The sequence below is a fragment of the Ambystoma mexicanum genome, chromosome 6p (assembly GCF_040938575.1).
Source record: "Ambystoma mexicanum isolate Mex_15411 chromosome 6p, UKY_AmexF1_1, whole genome shotgun sequence".
Taxonomy (NCBI): Eukaryota; Metazoa; Chordata; class Amphibia; order Caudata; family Ambystomatidae; genus Ambystoma; species Ambystoma mexicanum.
Window position 1 is genome coordinate 332,655,708 of NC_090935.1, and position 18,640 is coordinate 332,674,347.

General features: G+C 44.0%; 1 protein-coding gene across 1 annotated transcript in view; it reads right to left on the reverse strand.

Moving 5' to 3' along the window:
- ADAMTS12 (ADAM metallopeptidase with thrombospondin type 1 motif 12) overlaps nt 1-18,640 on the reverse strand; it is a 4,001,072-nt gene that overhangs the window by 237,458 nt on the left and 3,744,974 nt on the right. The gene's annotated exons all lie outside the window — the stretch shown is intronic.

Below are 18,640 nucleotides of genomic sequence, written 5' to 3' on the forward strand. Positions count from 1 at the left end.
TTCCCCATTGCCAGGTGCCAGAAAAAAAGCACAACTCCAACGGCATCCTGACGTTTTTACAGGCATGGCTACCACCTGAGTTATAATGAGGCCCAGTATCTTAGATCCTGTGGCCGGTATCTATGGGGCTTGCATTTCAGGTCAACGAGGTGCAACATGGAGAAAAGAAATGGGAGGAAAAGCAGCAGAAATTGGAGAATAGAAATCGAACAATACATAAACTTCACAAACAAGCCACTGGTGGTGTCACTTATAAAAATAGACTCTACTTAGTTGGGAGGCTGCTAATGCTTCACGCTGGCCTGAGATGCAGCGTGCTGCATTAGCAAAGCTCACAGGCTTCCTTTGGCCATGCAGGAAAAAGATATGAGTCCTGCTTTTGTTTGAAATTCTGAGACATGTATTTTCCTGAATATCAAAATGGAAAATATAAGTCCCAGCACACAAAAGGAAAGAAAAAGACCTGGGTGACCTTCTCGCATATGACCATGGAAAACTTGACAGCAATGCATTAGGTTATTAATGGATTTATAATATACTGCGCTTCACCAGTCGCTTGACTCACTTATGATTCAGAGCGGAAGGATATAAGGACCGGAGAACTTAGCACCAATTTCTCACACTCTTAGCAACTTCTTAGTAGAGGTCCGGAGCAGGGCACAGGTTAGCTGGCACGAGTTCACTTCAAAACATCTTACTTTTACTATTTTTAAATTACATCTATGTTAGATAAACTCACAGAGCAAAGGGCTGGGCCCGCAACTGCTCATAATGAAGGAACCTGCAGTGCCACAGAACATCGGTAGGTGGGGCCAGCGCCACCCTCACCCTGCTAACTCGTTAATGCATGTATGTGTAAAAAATAAATCCTTTGCCTACTCTACCGCAGGCCAGATAGTAGAGTTCCTTTTTTAACATGACTAAACCACATATTTTATAAGTAGAGTAGAGATGTAGAGAGACACAAGGGCTTTGAATCCGCTTGCGCTACACTTGATAATTTCTAGTGAGTTTTTATTATATATACTAATTGGCTGCAAGATCACAGATCTTGGAAACATGCCACATTAATTCTAGACCTTAACATGGACGGTGGTGAATTTTGCGCTCGAGTGTGTGGGGATTTGAAGTCGAATACAGCTGGCAATCGCCTTAGGTGGAAAAGGTATAACTCCGACAAATTGTGCGCCCTAGTTTTTCCTACTGGACGGTGTGACCGGCACACCGTAAAAGTCAAAAACAGCCAATGACTTTGAAATGCGGTTGAGTGGCTTTGTACATAAGGTGGGTGTGGAGCGTCGGACTCCGGCCTTTGACAGTGTCACGAGAAACCTTCCAAAATTTGACATTGAAATTCGAAATGCAAAACACTTTAGGCGTAGGGCTATTAGAATGGTCAAATCTAGGTAGTGCTTCGACTAACACTGTGGCTAGTGAAATTGATAACATTACTAAAAACTATTGGTGCTGGCTAAAAACTCATAAAGCACTTAAGAGCAGGAAGACTTGGGAAACATGTGTTACTATCTTTCAAAAACATGATTGTCCTACAATATGGGATATGTTGTCCCTGCCTAAGTAATCTGTGGCGAAAAAGTTGGTAAATCCCATATCAGGCGATGTATGGGTCTGTTTATGAGTGTAAGACATACTCAAACCCCCCCTCTCACGATTAATCAGGTGGACAGTGGAGCTCTTTGGCTATTACCATTGAGATGGGAATTAATCATAGAGGCAATTACGAAACTGAAGTCCTCGAGATTCCCCAGTTCGAATGGCCTAGCGAATATAGTTTTAAAGGCAGACCCGGAAAACTGGGCGTTTGTGCTGCTGATACTGTTTGCCTGAGTTTGCAGAGAGCACTCGATGTCGTCTTCATGACAGAAATCTGTTTTTGTACCAATGTGCAAAAAAGGAAATCGGTTAGATGTCAAAAACTACAGACAAGTTTTAGAGTGGGCTCGAGTACAGTGCGCAACATCAAAGCACTTGACCATCCACTCCAAGACGCCTGCTCGAAGGGTGCTCTATGCTTTTATGTGGTGTTTGTAGATTTTAAATCGGCTTTCAACCAGGTCAATAGGTCCATTTTATGGGCAAAAATGAAGCTGCTGTGGTGCCCACCATGGCTGTTGCTTATGGTTGTGGAATTCCATAAGAATAACTGGGCACATGTATGTCTGGACAACATGGGCACTGTTACATTTTGGGTACAGATACACAGGGGGGTCAAGTAAGGTTGTGTCTTGGCTGCCCTGTTGTTCAATTTGTAGATACCAGACCTGCCTGGTTTGTTAGAGGTCAAATCTTCGTGTCCTCCTAAAATTGGCACCGTTCCCATTGTGGCTTTGTTATATGCAGATGACTTGATTATGTTCGCGGAAACCATTACTTATATGTGGACAACGTGTAATGAACTGGCTAAGTTTATGGGGGATCATGATCTAGCCATTAACCTGGACAAAACCCAGTGTTAGGGAGAATTCTCAGAAATGTGCTAATTCCCTTCTACATTAGAGACCCCCAGCTCTTTTGCTGGACTTTAGGACTTTTTAATTTCTAACCTGGAGAGAGTGAGACCTTTTTCCCACTCTCTCATGCATTTTTCTGTGATTTGTTTCTTTTGACTTTGGAGTCTGACAAACTCCATAGGCATCATCTTTACATTGTGACACACAGCACCTTCAGTGCAGTGGCACAGGGAGATCTCTTAGATTTCCCAAAGGTGTCAATACCTTCTCTTGGTGAAACTACTGTTTCCAAGAGAAGTGAAGTGAAATTCATTTTACTTACATTTTGTGACTTTCTAGAACCAGCACACACTAGCTTACCATAGGGTGCTGGAGGGGTTACTTAGTATCCCCTTTGTCTAGTTTCTCATGTAACATTTTTTATGTTACCCTTTCTACAATTAATGGCTGGTGGCAATGGTTTACTTTTTACTACCATTGTGTGTTTTTACCACGGGTTGCGTTCACAGCTGCAGCAAGGCACCAATGGGTGTCCATTTTGTACAAATGGCCCGGTATTCTTTTTTGCCATTTCTTGATGGAAAGGTCCTTCTTGAGATTTACTCTGCGCGCCAAACCAGGTTTGGTCCCGTTGTTCATTTTGTCTTTGGTGGGATTCATGACGAGTGAAGCACGCCTCTGGCTCCAGTATGTCTGGCAGGGCCAGGAAGTGAGGGAGGTACCCGAAGCTCCCTGTGCTTACTCCCCTTGTTTACAGGAATGCACCCAAAGGTGATTGGCTGTCTGGCTGTTCTTGCAGGACAGCCACTCTGCTGTGTGATTGACAGCTACACTAGAATGAATGGGAGAAACCTGCATAAAAGGCAAGGCATTTTGGCTTGGAGGGCAGAGTCGACCATTGGATGAAGGAATCTGAAGAAAAACTTGGAAGATACACCTACTGCAACTCCTGGACAGTTGGTTTGCCTGGTGAAGTCCTGCTGCTGTGCTGAAGCTCTGAATTCCTTTCGACTAGAGAAGCCCTTCAAAGATGACTTCTCCCCTTGGGTTGGTGGGACCAATCAACCCCAAAGTGAACTCGTCGGGACATCCTCTCAAAGCTGGCTGTACTTCCACTGCTTCTGTTGCAGGAACCGAAGTGCCAGGCAGAGGAACACCATATAGAGTGCATCACTTTTAAGTCAGACCCAAGCGCCAGTATGATCCTTCGGACTTCCCTGAAGCAGGACTGGCCAAGCCTGAGCCACCTCAACAGAGTGCTGGACCCTAGATGCGAGGAAAGTCTGAAGTGGTATCCGAGAACCACAGTGTTGCTATTTGTTATAGAAGTGAGGAGCTGAAACCGCAAAGTGCTGCTGAATTGAAGTGTGACCTTTGCTGCCACCGACATTCCCACTTAGTTGCAGGAGTCCCCACACATCCTCCCTCTTGTCCCCATGACTGAGGCCCAGGAACAACAGGATCTGCAGAGCCACACAGGAACAGAAGCCACCTGGAACAATTTCTTCTAACCAAAGGTAGTGTAAACCTAAGAGGATATACCACTTTTGGTGTAGCCTTACTCGTTCTCAGTTGAGACTTGTCTTGGTTGCCATTGCAAAGTTGCTTGCAGCTTTGCACCTCACAAGCCTCCCAGCTTGTGGCACTTCAAGTGAAACCTATTTCTACAAACGTTTCGAAAAACACTGTGCAAGAATTTTATTCACCTGCAAAGAATATCTTCAGCTCCCCTAGACTAACATTCACTGTCCTGGCTCCCTGAGAGACGCTTCTACCTCTGACTTTTGGCCTTTCCCCCAGGAAAAGGTTAATTTACTTTCCATTGGAGGGTTTTAAAAGTATTTACCAATTTATGAATTATTTGTTAACCTTTGTTTTATTACCCTCTCTAAGCCTTTACACTAAACTCAGTATTGCTCTAAATGTACCCATGATAAAGCAATGTCCACAGTGTCCTAGCTATTTAAGTCACCTAAGGTGTAGGCAGTGTCTGTGTTCCATCCCCAATGGATGTCATTCGATTTAGAGAAACAGAGTGTGTGTTTAAGTGTACTTTAAGTGTTACATGTTTTTGCTCCCTTCGGAAGAAGGCTTATATAACTGACTGTTAAATAAATTACTAATTGTTTCATCAAGAAACCTCAAGTGTGAGTTTTTATTTGAATAACTGTCACTGAAACTCTGTGTTACAACCCTACTGCTCACATGGACCCCTCTTGAGATAAGCCTGGTTGCTCAGCCACACTACCAACCTGTGTGGTACAGACTTATACCAAAGGTTGGGTCCCTATTGCCAGGAGGTCAAGGTTGCAGTAGTCTTTCAAAGGATAATGCACACAATCTTGCCTAACAACCAGATAATGTTAATCACAAATAAAAGGGTCAACAGGGTAAGAATGGAGACAGATCCGGGAACAGTTAATTACACATTGTCATACAAGTACTTGGGAGTAGACGTATGCCCTCCTGGCTACGGGAAGCCAATTGGAAACAAAATCCATAGGGCTAGTCAGCTTACAACACAAAACTCAGCCTTGATAAAGACTGTGGAGGTTGAAACACATGTCAGCTGACCCCTTAATTCACCTTAACAATAAAACATATGCAAACTATTACGAACAAATATGTAAAGAATAAGAATCCTTTCTTTCAAGGGCGAGGTATCTGGGAACACACAAGCACATATTTTATAGTCCAAACATGTTATTTTGGGTCATTGCCTGCTGGCATCGTCACCCACACTTTAATATGAAAGATGCCCAGGGCAAAGAGGCCTACCGCTATAGCTGCCGCTATCCCGGGTAGTCAGTCCAGGCCTGCTTTGATGGTGAAAGTTGATTATGAAGAAGTGTTGTGTGTAGCGTTCTGTAAGACTGTGGGCCTCATTCCAAGTGTGCCAGTCGAGAAACAATGGTGCCGATAAGCTGACGGGCACCGTTGTTTCCGGACCGGCGCACTATAATTCTGCGGGCAGGTGCCGTCCCTAAAATTATGCCATTTTTCTCAAGTAAGGCCAAATGTGCAAATATGCATGACAGCCCTAAATAAGGGATCAAAGACATAGAACACAGTCATATTTTCCTATATTTCTCGCACACCTGGAATAAAATAATGAATGGAAATCTGTCACCCATCTGTCATCTGTCGCTCATGGTGTGATAAAGTGTTCGTGTCAGAAAAGGTGGGGTAGAGTTTCTACATATCCTACTGGGCAGGATGGGGAAAAGGTGTCCTATGGAAGAAGATACCACGTCTCACCATTCAGTGTCCCACTTCCACTCCCCGAAGACCCACCATCCAGGTGATCATCCCGCACTGGTCCACGCCCAGGAACTGGATCCAATAGCGATGGCCTATGTATGAAGTGCAAATTAACAGAATAAACTTTTGTTGTGTTGTTTACGATATATCAGACCCTTTTAAGCAATAGACTTTGCATAGAAGAGACTTGGGAACAGAAGGCCGTGATAAAGAGAAAAGGAACTGTATCCTCGTGGCAGAGAAGCCCAGGAGTGTGCTGTGCTCAAGAGTCCCGCCTTGTCCTGTGGGGAAGGGAGACCCCGGCCCAAACATCCTGACTTATCATTTTATGAACACTTTGTTTTTTTCTCGTGAACATTATCCAACACTATTTTGTAGCATAGCGGTAAACATTGGCAATAGTTTTTTTTGGTATAGGCCCTTTTATTTGACTAGACTCTACTAGGACGGTATTATTATTATTTGATGGTCGTAGCTTGCTCCCATCTTAGATTTAGGTTTAGATTAGGCATTTCCCAGACCCATTTTACATTTTAATAAATACCCTTGAACTGTGATCACTTGTGTATGTCTTACTTTAAAACCATGTCTTCCTTACATTATACCAGAGGTTCACCAGAGTTGCATAGGTCTACTTGTATGGATATGGTCCAACCAATACATACATATTCCTGAATGTATACAAGTGATGCCCAGCACTGTCTGTAATTTTCTTTGTTTCTCATTTATCGTAAGACCACCATCTGATGAAGAGGTCCATGAGACTACTAAAGCTAATGAAACAACCATCCAAGCAAAAACCCAAAGAAAGACCACTATCCAGAAGCGAAATAGTACCCACTTCACTCAGATCCCTTTGGATAAAAATCAAGCAGTGGACATTAACGATCAATGAACTAATTGTTCATACAGACTCTAACAAGAGACACTGTAATTCAGTGTCTAAAAATAGACTGATGAAGATATTTGATACCTGAACATAATAACTGGCTAATCAATAAAAGCACTACTTTAGGAAAATGTGTAATCCATTTTCTTTTCATTTTAGATAAATAGTTTTCATTTTACACAATTATTCTCAGAAAACTACTAATGGCAGATTAACATCAATATTTGCATACAAGATTGAATTTAGCTTTGAAATTGGTGCCACTGGCCGTCATTGACAGAACATTAGTTAGATGATGTAAGTTTATCATGGGAAAGATCAGGACACACCAGAAGGTTGCATGTTTCACAATTTTGAACTACAGAAACCAATCCTGTTTTCAATGCAATGATGCAAAACATTGTAATTTTACATGAATACACACTGAGGTTCCTGCAGAACCTCAGGCCTGGATGCGTGCTTGTGGTCTAAATGTTAATTGAGACAGAGGGGTAGAGTCTTAGCAGATAACAATCTTACAGTGACCACTTGATGATATCCAGGCTGGTTGACTCAGGTGGGGTTGGAGCATTGATTCTGTTGGATCTTTAGGGTGCGTTTGACACGGTCGATCACCCCATTCTGCTGTCACGCATGGAACAGATCAGAATATCTGTCCAGGTTCTTGCCTGGTTTACTTCTTTTCTATCAGAACGCACTCAGTCTCTCGCTATGCCTCCATTCCTTTCTTCATCCTGTCTTCTCACCTGTGGTGTCCGCAAGGCTCTTCACTGTCCCCGATCTTGTTTAATATCTACATCTGGGCACTGATATGCCTCATCCATGCCCACGGCCTTAACTGCTACTCGTATGCCGACGACACTCAAATCCTGGTCAGTCTGGATCAGGACCAAGCCGAGGTATCAGCAAGCCTTTGTGACTGAGGGCTGTTGGCGACTGGATGGCCAGAACTGGCTCAAGCTCAACGGCGACAAGCCTCAGGTGCTGGTGGTGGGCTGTCCCCCAGATCCCTCAATGTGGACCACTGCCTTTTGGCCCTCTTCCCTTGGCCCCCTCCCCACTAAAGTAAGCAAAGTGAAAAACCTGGGTGTTAATTTCTCTGCATCCCTTTCCATGTCTGATCAAGTTAGGGCTGTATGCCAAGCTGGTCACCATCAACTCAGGATCTTGAAGAAGGTTCTACCTTTGTTACCTGATTGTTTGCGCTCTCCAGTAATTGCAGCGCTGGTTCTCTCCCGCTTAGACTACTGTAACTCGCTGTATCTGTCAGCCTATTGGCTTGACACAACGGCTACAGCGTATATCTAGCGGCTAGGCTGGCGACAGGTACTCCGTATGGAGCCCCTATCGCTCCGGTGCTGCGTTCACTCCATTGGCTGCTGGTCCGTCAGAGGGTCCGCTTCAAGGACCTGTGTATAGTCCATCGGGCTATCTGCGGTCAAGGGGCCGAGCTCTTGCAGGCCAAATTCTCCCAGTATCTTCCAGAGCGGGACCTACGCTCATCCACTGCAGACCTTCTTGTTGTCCCAAGATACCATCGTAATAGGGTTGGAGGCAGGGCCTTCTCCATAGCCGTGGCCACCATTTGCAATGGTCTTCCCTCCCCCATGAGGAAATTGCCAATCTTCTTGCTTTTAGAAGAGCGTTCAAGACTACTCTCTTCTAGCACCTTACTCCATGCGTCCTAATGTAATCAATGGGCGAAATGACTGAGTGGGGGACATGTGATGGCTTTGGTCATACCTTTTTTCAGGATGTAGATCCTAGGATCCAGATCTAGGAATTAATTCCGCGTATGCACACATTGTATGATGTAACACGACTATGCATGAGGTCCTGCTGCATACACGCTATATTAAAGTGCTGCACATGAAAACGGACACATCTCCCTTTAGTCTCTGCGACAAGTGTCGATTGTGTGCATCCTCTTCTCACTCCTACTTAAAACACTTTAGAATTCGAAGCATAGCATCCTTCAACTATTCATTGTAAGAATGGTATACATTTCAGTGATCACAAGCAATTCAGATGCACAAAATCAAGGAACAAAACATTGTGGATAATGTTCAGTGGCTTGTAAATCGATTACATCTCCCAAATCGATGCTTTTAACATTCTAGAAAATAGTAGACCAATTTAAAACCAATGCCTTTTAGGTTTTCTAGGTAAGTGGGCCGAACATTGGCAAATATTGTTTCTTTCTGTTCAGTAATTTTATTGAATTTTAAAGATAATATACATATACACTTATATTAAGATTGTACGGAACATTTCATCGGTACAGAACGATTTTAAAAAATTCAATACGATTTCAGATCGCAGCTCACACACAAAATACATGTTGGCAATACAGGTTTATGTATTTGCATTTAATGTTTGATTCCCCTGTCTATAGAAGGAGCTTGCTGTCAAAGCCAGTAAGCATTTCATAAACATCCTAGTGCCCCTTTAGCGTGGAAGAAATACCTGACTCACTGAAGGGGTGCAAGCACGATTCTGTCTGACAAGCTATTACAAAAAAGCCACCTTCTATGTCATCTTGCCTTTGTGCTAGGGCACGCTCATCCACTGAGCTTAGGAGTGCATTATTTTAAGCTGGCAAATGTACCGTCTATACTCGTCCCTTCCAGGGTAGATTATATGACCTCATTCACTTACAAAGTAAATACATGTATATTTAGCCTTTGAACAAAAACATGTTCTGTCTTTTATTCACAGAATGTTGATGGAAAATGGAGACCTGCCCCACCCATAAAATATACTTTAAAAAATAAAAGTCAAATTCTCCTGGAAAAATTGAATTATGAGATCACATTAGTCGTAAAATGGGATGGCAACAGCCGCCTGGTTGCAACTCAGTTTTGAAATGCATGCTATAATCCCCTCCAAAAGCATCTTCGTGAAATCTTCCTGCTTGGGAAGAATGGTGCAGAAAACTAAAGCTTATCCACTGGTTTTAAGAAAGCATTGGTAAAGCAAACAATTTTGCATTTGTTAATGGGAACCCCTTTACCCATTCCAGTCTGCTCCCTGGTTAATGCCAGTGTGACAATGTCCTGGGTGTTAGTCTGAGCAGTCCACGGTGATGGCACCAGTTATGGTTGCTTAGCTTACTATAACTGGCCCATTTCTGGGGGTTTTCAGTTTTACTTGTAACCATAACGTCCCTTAACAAAGTTTTTTCACTGAATTTCAAAGGTTTTCATGAATGAAAATGTTTCATGATGCTATATCACGGTATATAAGTTATTAATAATTTATAACGCGCATGTACACAAGTGTTCATTGGAGCGTTTTGCAAGTCATGGTTCAATTGCCCCCTAGGGCATGAGCACAACAATGACCCCAGCCCCAACAAAGCACCCCTGTTATCCACTCCACCTACCCTGCATCCTAGTTCAGTGTCCACTATACCCTCATAATGTGACCGATGGCCAGTGCTCATGGCTTGCAGCCATGGCCATTCTCCACGTGCATAGGCTTTGGCCATGCCGCATTTCCCAATAGGCAAATGCAAGTAGACATTTGTCCTTGCTGAGGGCCATCATGCCCACTGACCATGCACCAAAGTTATAGCACTATTTTTTGTACTTACCTTTTGACACTTTCAAAAAAGTAAAACACAGGACAGATTTGCAAAAGCATGCTTGAAGATCCTTGCTGATGCTCCTCATGCAGGTTTGCTGCAATCCTGTCCTGCACTTCGGGCTGCTGCCGCAAGCAGAATCTTTTTTCCTTTTTAAATCTAGGGCTTTGGCCACGATGCATGCCCCAATAAGTAAATCAGAGTACACTTTTGTCCTTGCTCAGGGCCAGGCTCACTATCCATGCACCAAAGTTATATTTATTTTTTTGTACTCACATTTTGACACTTGCACAAAAAAATGCTTTTAGGGCCCTGCTGATGCTCCTCGCAAATGTTTGCTGCAATGCTGTCCAGCACTTTGGGCTGAAGCCACAAGCAGAATTTATTTTCCCATTCAAATCTATCCCGATTTTGAAATGTTTCACCACATAGCCAGTCCGTGGCGTCCATGCCCACTTTAACCCCATTAATGCTATACCTCCGCCACCAAAGGTATATCAGTATTTTTGTACCTACAATCCATTCAGACTTTGCACAGACATTCAAAGTTGTCTGTATAATCTTTCTGAAAACGTTTGTGCAGATTCATCAAATGGCAACAAAATGATAAGCCTTTCAAATATTTTGGGACCCCTCTCTAATTTTTCCCCCTCTTGGCAAAACAACACCAAACTTTGCATAACGATTCAAGGTCTAAAATGATATTGCGACATTTCATGCAGTTTCGTTGAGTGGCACCAAAGTTATAAGCCATCCAAAAACTGCTTTTCACTGACTCTGTAATGCAGATATATACATGGACGTCCCGAACATCTTGTTTGCCGACATCAGAGATGAAAAAACACCCAGTGTTTTGGCTTGTTATGGCCATATCCCATCACATTCTTATCACCCCTCACCTCCCCAGAAATAGTTTCATTTGGTTGACAGGTGCAGTTTCGTACAGGGGGGGAAAAATTATAGGGCGTCCCAAAAAGTGTGGAAATCCTCATAGATGCAAGTGGGAAAAATAATGTGCTCGTGCCTACAGCCCAAATCACTGGATGGTATGTCACCAAATTTGCACTTGAATTGGAGGTTTGGTCCCAAAAGCATGTTTTTATAAATTTGGTGTAAATCTGTCTGGTAGATTATTTTAAAAAAGATGGCCAAAATGTAGCTGAAAATAAATTAGTGCTATCTGGGTCAGGTCTAGGACTCACTTCCTGATTCGGAGTCTGTGGACATGTCTGTGCCAATCAGGGGGCGGTGTGACAGCCACTGGTGTCGGCTGATAGCACAGTGAGGAAAAAGTCTGGAAAACACATGTGGGGTTATTTGGTGGCCGAAGAGGGCTGGAAAGGGCAGGGGAGTGGAATACAGTTGATATAGAGCTGTGTTTATAGGTGAAAAAATGGTTTGCAGGTACCATTGAGTCTGTGGACATTGCTGCTGACTGCAGACAGCATGGTGAGAAGAAAGTTTGGAAAGCAAATTTGCGGGTATTTGGTGGCCAAAAAGAGAGCCTGGAAAGGGTGGGGAGTGGAATACAGTTTACAGGGAGCTGTTTTATTACTTGAATAAAAGGGTTTCTGGTGCTGCAGAGTCTGCGGCCACAGCAGTAGTCCACAGACCAGCACGTGCCATCCGGGTCTTTTAAGTTGGATTAGCCAATCAGGTTTTGTGGGTCTGGAGGAGGAGTTGAAGTTACAGGAGTACAGGATACGAAGTGTTTTCATTTTTGTGTGTAGTGAAGATGACTATGGCTATGACTGTGAAGAAGCAGAGTGTGTGGATGGTGGGAGATTCCTGGATCCATTCATTGAAGTTTTATAGTGAATCTCATGGCATCTCTGCTACTATTGGATTGGACGAAGTAGAAGTTTCATGGTATGCAGATTGTGGGTTAAGCTGGGTAACATTATTACCATTCTGTTAGAGGATGGCTCACTTTAAACATCCAGATATTATTGCTGTGCATTATGGAGGCAACAGTTTGGGCTATGTGAGTCCAGGATCTTTGCAATTTGCATTGTAGGATATGTTGAGAAGCCTAATGGAAGAGTTTCCAACTGCAAAGATTATGTTTTCTGAAACCAATCGAAGACAAATATAGAGACATCCAAATTTGTTTTATCCACAGATGGAAGATGGTAGACAACTTGCACATGTATGTGCTTTTTTATATGCTTTAGGAATGGCATATTTTCATAATGAAAATATCAAGTTGGGTGATGTAAATTATTTTTGAGGAGATGGAGTGAATTTGACTGATGTCAGAAATCAGATTTTTCTTTTCAATATCAAAAAAATCAACAAACTATTTTTGTGAACTTGTGAAATATATTGTGATGTATATTTTTAGTAGTTGTAGAAAATAAAAAACAAAAACAGACTAAAATTTGAAATGCTTTTTGTGTAGAACATTTGTTAGTTCAGTATATAAACCTCCTCCCAAAAAATAAAGGTTCTTTTATGAGCCACCATTTTTTTATGAAAAATAATTAAAATGATTTTAATTCACCCACCCCACTCCTGGAATGGGTCCAGGTCTGCGCGGACCATTGTAGTGTTCGTGGATCATGCAGGCTGCAAAAAGTCCAGCAATTTTTTTAATATTCTTTAAAGGGGAAAGTTGGCTCTTGAAGGAACCTTTTTTTGTGTGTTTCTTGATTTTATATTTTTGAGGGTATTTTGTTTTTTTTGTAGGACAGCCGAGGAGGTAAGATGTGGGAGGGAAGGGGCATCAACCATAGATATGGAGAGGCAGATGGACAAGGGAAGTTGTTGGGCGGGCCTTAAATGTAAGGGAGAGGGCAGTGTTTCTCATGCTCCTTGGCTGACCCCTAGAAAGTACTTTAAAACTGCTCTGCACTGTAGAGTGCTATGTCGCAGTACATGCAGAGAACTATGACCCTCGAAATGTAAGGATCAACAGCCTCCTGTATAGCCTGAGAGGCAGCTGGTACGACATGAGTAGGCTGTGTGGTGGCAGGAGTAGTTGAGGAAGATGGGGTAGAGGACGTTAACATGCTTCTCCCTGAGAAAGAAACAGCCTTTCTGAGAGCACCTGGTGGTTGTATCTGGTGGAGCGGTGAATGGAGGTGGTCCCGAAGGAGCACTGCTGTGGTGTCTGCGACTGAGTATGACCCCACACTCGATACATTCAACACGGGCAGCCCAGGCCTTTGGGAACCCCCCCTTTAGCCTTAAAGAACCACCACACCCATGACTGTCTCTTGGTGCTGGAGGTAGGCACTTCCTCTACCTATTCTTTGTGTTTTTCGTCATCCTTCTCTACATCACTTTTAGAAAGGGTTACTTTTTGGCAGCTGATAACTTTGACACCATTTTCAACATATTGTCACCAAACTATGCATAGAGGCGCAAGCTGATTGGATGTTTGAAAACGTGAGGAACAGCGTCATTTTTCAAATGGTGGCCATATTGGGTGGGTGGATAATGCCCTTTGTCCGCAGACAGTGCGGTGAGGAAAAGAATTCTGGAAAATATATTTGGGTTTATTTTGTGGATGAAAGAGGGCTTGGGAAGCGTGGGTGAGTGGAAAACATTTTATATGCAGCTCTTTTTATAGGGGAAATAAAAAGTTGTGTATGTGATGGCATGAGTAATGTGAATTAATGTGTCTATGGACGTTATTGGGATTGGGGGTGGGGGGCCTGGGCCAGTCTTGTTATTTGAAGGTTTGTTGTACATATATGGTTTAATTATATTGCGATGCTTGTGGCCATCGGCCAGATTGTTGGGGGCATGGCTGTAGGCCGTGCCCTGAAGAATCTGGACACATACATTATAGTAATATGTGTATAGATATTATAGGTAGTATAAGGGGAGTGTACAATATTTGTATTATGCTGTAATGGTATAATTGAAGTACATTTGGTATTTATGATTGTAGTACAATTGAGGATAATGCTCCTTGATCTCTCCTCCGCCTTTTACACAGTGAACCATTCTATCTTTAATGAACGCCTGCATGATACCTTTGGCATCACAGAATGGGCACGGGACTGGCTGACCTCTTTCCTAACGAACCGCTCTTTCCAGCTGCAACTGGGCCGTTTGTCCTGTACCACTTGCAGCATCTCCCAGGGTTCTATCCTATCGCTGTGGCTCTTTAGTATGTATCTCGTCCCTCTGGCTCACCTTCTCTTCTAATTCCCACTATTATGGTGATGATACACAGCTTTGCTTAAAACTTTCCTCTACTACTTTATTATCTGCTGTCTGATCCTCGATTGTCTGACCACAATCCAGGCATGGTGTGCAGCTAACAATCTTTGTGTGAATGCCAGTAAAACAGAGATTTTTGTTTTTGGGACACCTGTGCCCTGCTTCTTTCCTACTTTCTTGCCACTGTCCTTGGGCTCTCTTTCCTCACCATCATGTGAGGCCAAAAACGTTGAGGTTATCTTTAACTCCTCTTTTTCCTTGACTCTTCACATGTTGGACCTTTTGAAAAAGGGCCATTTTGAACTTTAGCTCTTTACAGGAATTCGGTTTCCTTACATTACTTCAGAAGCTGAGTGTTTCGTGAGCCCTGGTCTTGTGTAGGCTGCACTACTGCAACAGACTCTTCATCACCCTTACCATTTGTTCTTTACAGCCCTTTTAGCTAATCCAGAATAGGGTGCAATAGCTATGTTTGGCCTGAAGGCTCGAGAGCGTATCTCGGCAGCGCTAACATTTCTACGCTGGTTTCTGGTTGCTATAAGGATGAAATTAAAGACCCTCTGCATCATCCACAAAGCTTTCTGGGGTTTGGGACCAAGCTATTTCCGACTTTCTGTCCCTAAATACTCCTCTGCTAGAGCCTTGTGTTTCTTTAACTCCAATTATCTGCATGTGAAATGCTTCTCCAAACAGGGAGGGGGAGGTAGCTTTCTCTGTTTAGCTGGTGACTTTCATTGAAGCAGTGCCCCTGCCCCTTTTAAACTTTAAGCCAGACTTCTATAAATTCCTGAAACATTTAAAAACTCTGCTTTCGTCTTCCTCTTCCCCTCTCTCATTTCTCTGCTAACTCATTGCACTGCAGCTGAGAATAGTGGCCTGGTGCCTCATTAACTTCACAAGTTTGAGGCACTATATCTAGTTGACACCAGTACCTCCTCCCCTACAGCACTGCACTTGCGGGTCCACTGCCTGGCGGTTGTGCACCCCACCCCTGGGACTATTCCATCCCAGCACTTATGTATTGGCCTTCTACATTGGCACCCATTGACTCTTCCATCCCGGGCTCCCATCAGCACTTGCCCATCCCTACTCCCTCTTTCATTAATACACTTGTCTTACTGCACAATGCATATGTGCATTTATAGCAGTACTGTGTACAATTTGTTTGTATAAGTAAAGAAAATGCAGATGGAAAATATTTGTAGAACATTGTTAAGCAGCAGTTAGTGTGTGAAAGTTTAATATATTGATAGGGTTACATGTAGTGTTTTTTGAAGTGATTGCTGGATGGATGTTCAAAATCAGGCAATGAGGGAGTGTTGCAAACATAAATGTGAGAAGGGTATAAGGGCTGTCTTGTGAGATGGTGTGTACGTGCTATCTAGGTGAAGTATTTGTAACTGAAAATTGTTTCTGTCTTTTTTTCTTTTTCTCTACTATATAATTGTCCATTATTTCCAAAAGCATAGTGAAAAATGCTATTGGAAATGTTGGAGAGTCTTATTGAGTTTAACTACTTTATTCAAAAATGTAAAGTGGAGGGAATCTATACAATTTCTTTTTTCAATTGTTAACTGTGAAAGGTGGCTCCAAAAAGAACCTTTCTTTTGGTGTTTTAGGATTTTGGTTTTGTTTCTTCTTTTTTGTGCAGGAAAGGCCAGGAAGTAAGGTGGGGGAGGGAAATGAGGGAAGGGCCACCAACCACAGAAACGGAGGGGCAGATGGACAGGGGAACATGTTGAGTGTGCCTTAAATCTAAGGTAAGGGACAGTGTTTCCCATGCTGGTAGATTGCAGCCTCAAAAACACTTCAAAACTGCTCCCCCTGCAGAGTGGTGTGTTGAAGTATATACAGAGTACTGTTGTCTTCAAAAGATATGGATCAACAGCCTCTTTTATGGCTGCCAAAGTAGCTGGTGGGATCTTCTGGCCCACAAGAGTAGACTGTGTGGTGGATGAGGTAGAGAAAGACAGCCTACTACTTCCTGAGAAAGGAACAGCCTTTTTCAGAGCATCCCGGTGGTTGGATTTGGTGTTGCGGTGACGTGGTTCCATAGGAGTACTGCCCAGATTGTCCAGGACTGAGTACAACGTTGCACTCAGTGCATTTCACCTCAGTAGCCTGATACTTTGGCACACCCCCAACGGTGGTAAAGAACCACCACAACTATGATTCCCTGTGGGTGCTGGAGGTAGGTATTTCTCATCTTTACCATCTCTACCAGTGCTTCCTCCAGACAGACCAGTACCACCATACTCTTGGTTGATCCCTCTTCAGCCCCCCCATATGGGCCTCCCATATGGTCTCTCTTCTTTTCCTATTAATGATTGCACCCAGTGGGAGGCCCTACTGGTCCCCTTCCACTCCTCTAAGACCATCATTAATGTCTAATTAAATGGGACCGTCTTGGTGCAGGGCCCTCTGGCCAATCTCCTCCTCTTTGATAGATGCCTTAACAACTTCCTTTCCTCTCCTGCTATCCCTTTGTACCCCTCTCTGGTTCCACTGCTGCCGCCTTCCTCTCAACTTCTTCGGCACCCCCTGATGCTCCTCTGCCACCCCTCTGGCACTCCCTTCTCCCTCTCTGACTACCCTGCCTTCTCTTCCTTACTCCTCTACCCATCCTCAGACACCTCCAACACTTCTGCAGGGTGTACTTCTGGCCGGTACACCTCCCCAGAAGTCCTTCAAATTTGGCAACCTGCTTCACATTGCTACTCTTAACTCTCGTTCAGCTGTCAAACACTCCTCTGATATCTGACATCTCCTGGACGAGCTTGATTTGGATGTAATTGGTCTCACCGAGACTTGATTCATGGCCAGCTCTGTCATGGGTTTCGACACTCTCCTTCCTGATGGCTACAAGATCCTCTCCAAACCCATAACCAGTCATTCTTGTGAGGGTGTAGCCTTGATTTTACCAATGTGGATCCCTGCTTCCAACATTCCAATGCATCTCTATCTCTCCTGGTCCCTCTCGCAGTGTGGGCACTATCTACAGGCCACCTGGCCAGATTGCCCTATTCCTCTATGAGTGGGCTCCTCGCTCCTTGTCTCTACCTCCCAACTTCTCCTCCTCGGAGACTTGAACATCCACATTGATTGCTACCAGCCCTTGACCAGGACTCTTTCTCAATCTACGCGATTCTCTCTCTCTATTGTTCCCTCTGGCCAGACTCACTCGGCAGCACACACCCTGGATATTCTGATCTCCTCAGAACTCCCCTTCTCTAGCCCTCTCACCACTCCTCTCTCTTGGAGTGATCACTTTCTCGTTTCTTCTCACCTCTCTCTCTCTATTCCCCACACTGACACCTACCTTCTCTGTCATCCAACCCATGAAGCGTGTGTCAGTTGAGACTTTTGCCACTACTTTCTCTCTTCCTCCTGCATCTTTGGCTGACTCACACCCTGACACAGCCCTCTTGAACCTTCATCTCTCTATCTATAACACTCTGGATGTCCTTGCCCCCATCATGAGGATCCACTTGAAGCCCTAATCCAAGTGCAACTCTTGGTACGATTCCGACTTTGCCGCCCTTAAACGCAAGTGTAGGGCCGCAGAGAGGTAGCGGAGGGCCTTGTGGGCATCCCCTGATAAATTGGTCTGCCGCCTGCTCCAAAAGCAGTACAGACTCTCTGTCCTCTCTAAGAAGAGAGCCTACATCCAAGCCTGCATCTCTGTAGCATCTAACAACTCAGCCGTACTTTTCAAAATATGCAAGGAGCCGGTCAATCCTACTGCAGTTTCCACCTCTCCTGTTCCCTCCCAGGCACTCTGCATGGACTTGGCCTCTCATTTCGCTACTAAAAGTGAGGACAGCCTGTCTGCCCTCTCTTTATCTACCTCCTCTTGCTCCTACTATAACACTCCTGGTCTATATGAGGCTGTCTCTCCTCCTCCTTTCTCCTCCTTTCCCCTGTTCACTACTGACAATGTCTTTAGACAAGTCTGATCTATGAAAGTGTCATCAAAGCAGGTTCTCCCCTGCTCATCCAGAACTATCAAAGACCACATTGTCACCCTTGCTCCAGCCTTTGCCGATTTCTGCATTCACTCATTTGCCACTGGAACTTTCCCCTCCCCCTTCAGCACTCTCTTATGCGCCCCCTTCTAAAGAAACCCTCGGCCGATCCTTCCTCTCGGGCTAACTATTGCCCAATCTCCATCACTCCTTTCCTGGGCAAACTCATGGAAAAGCTGGCCATCTCCCGGCTTAATGTACATACTGAATTTGTTGCTTGCCTCCATGACCAGCG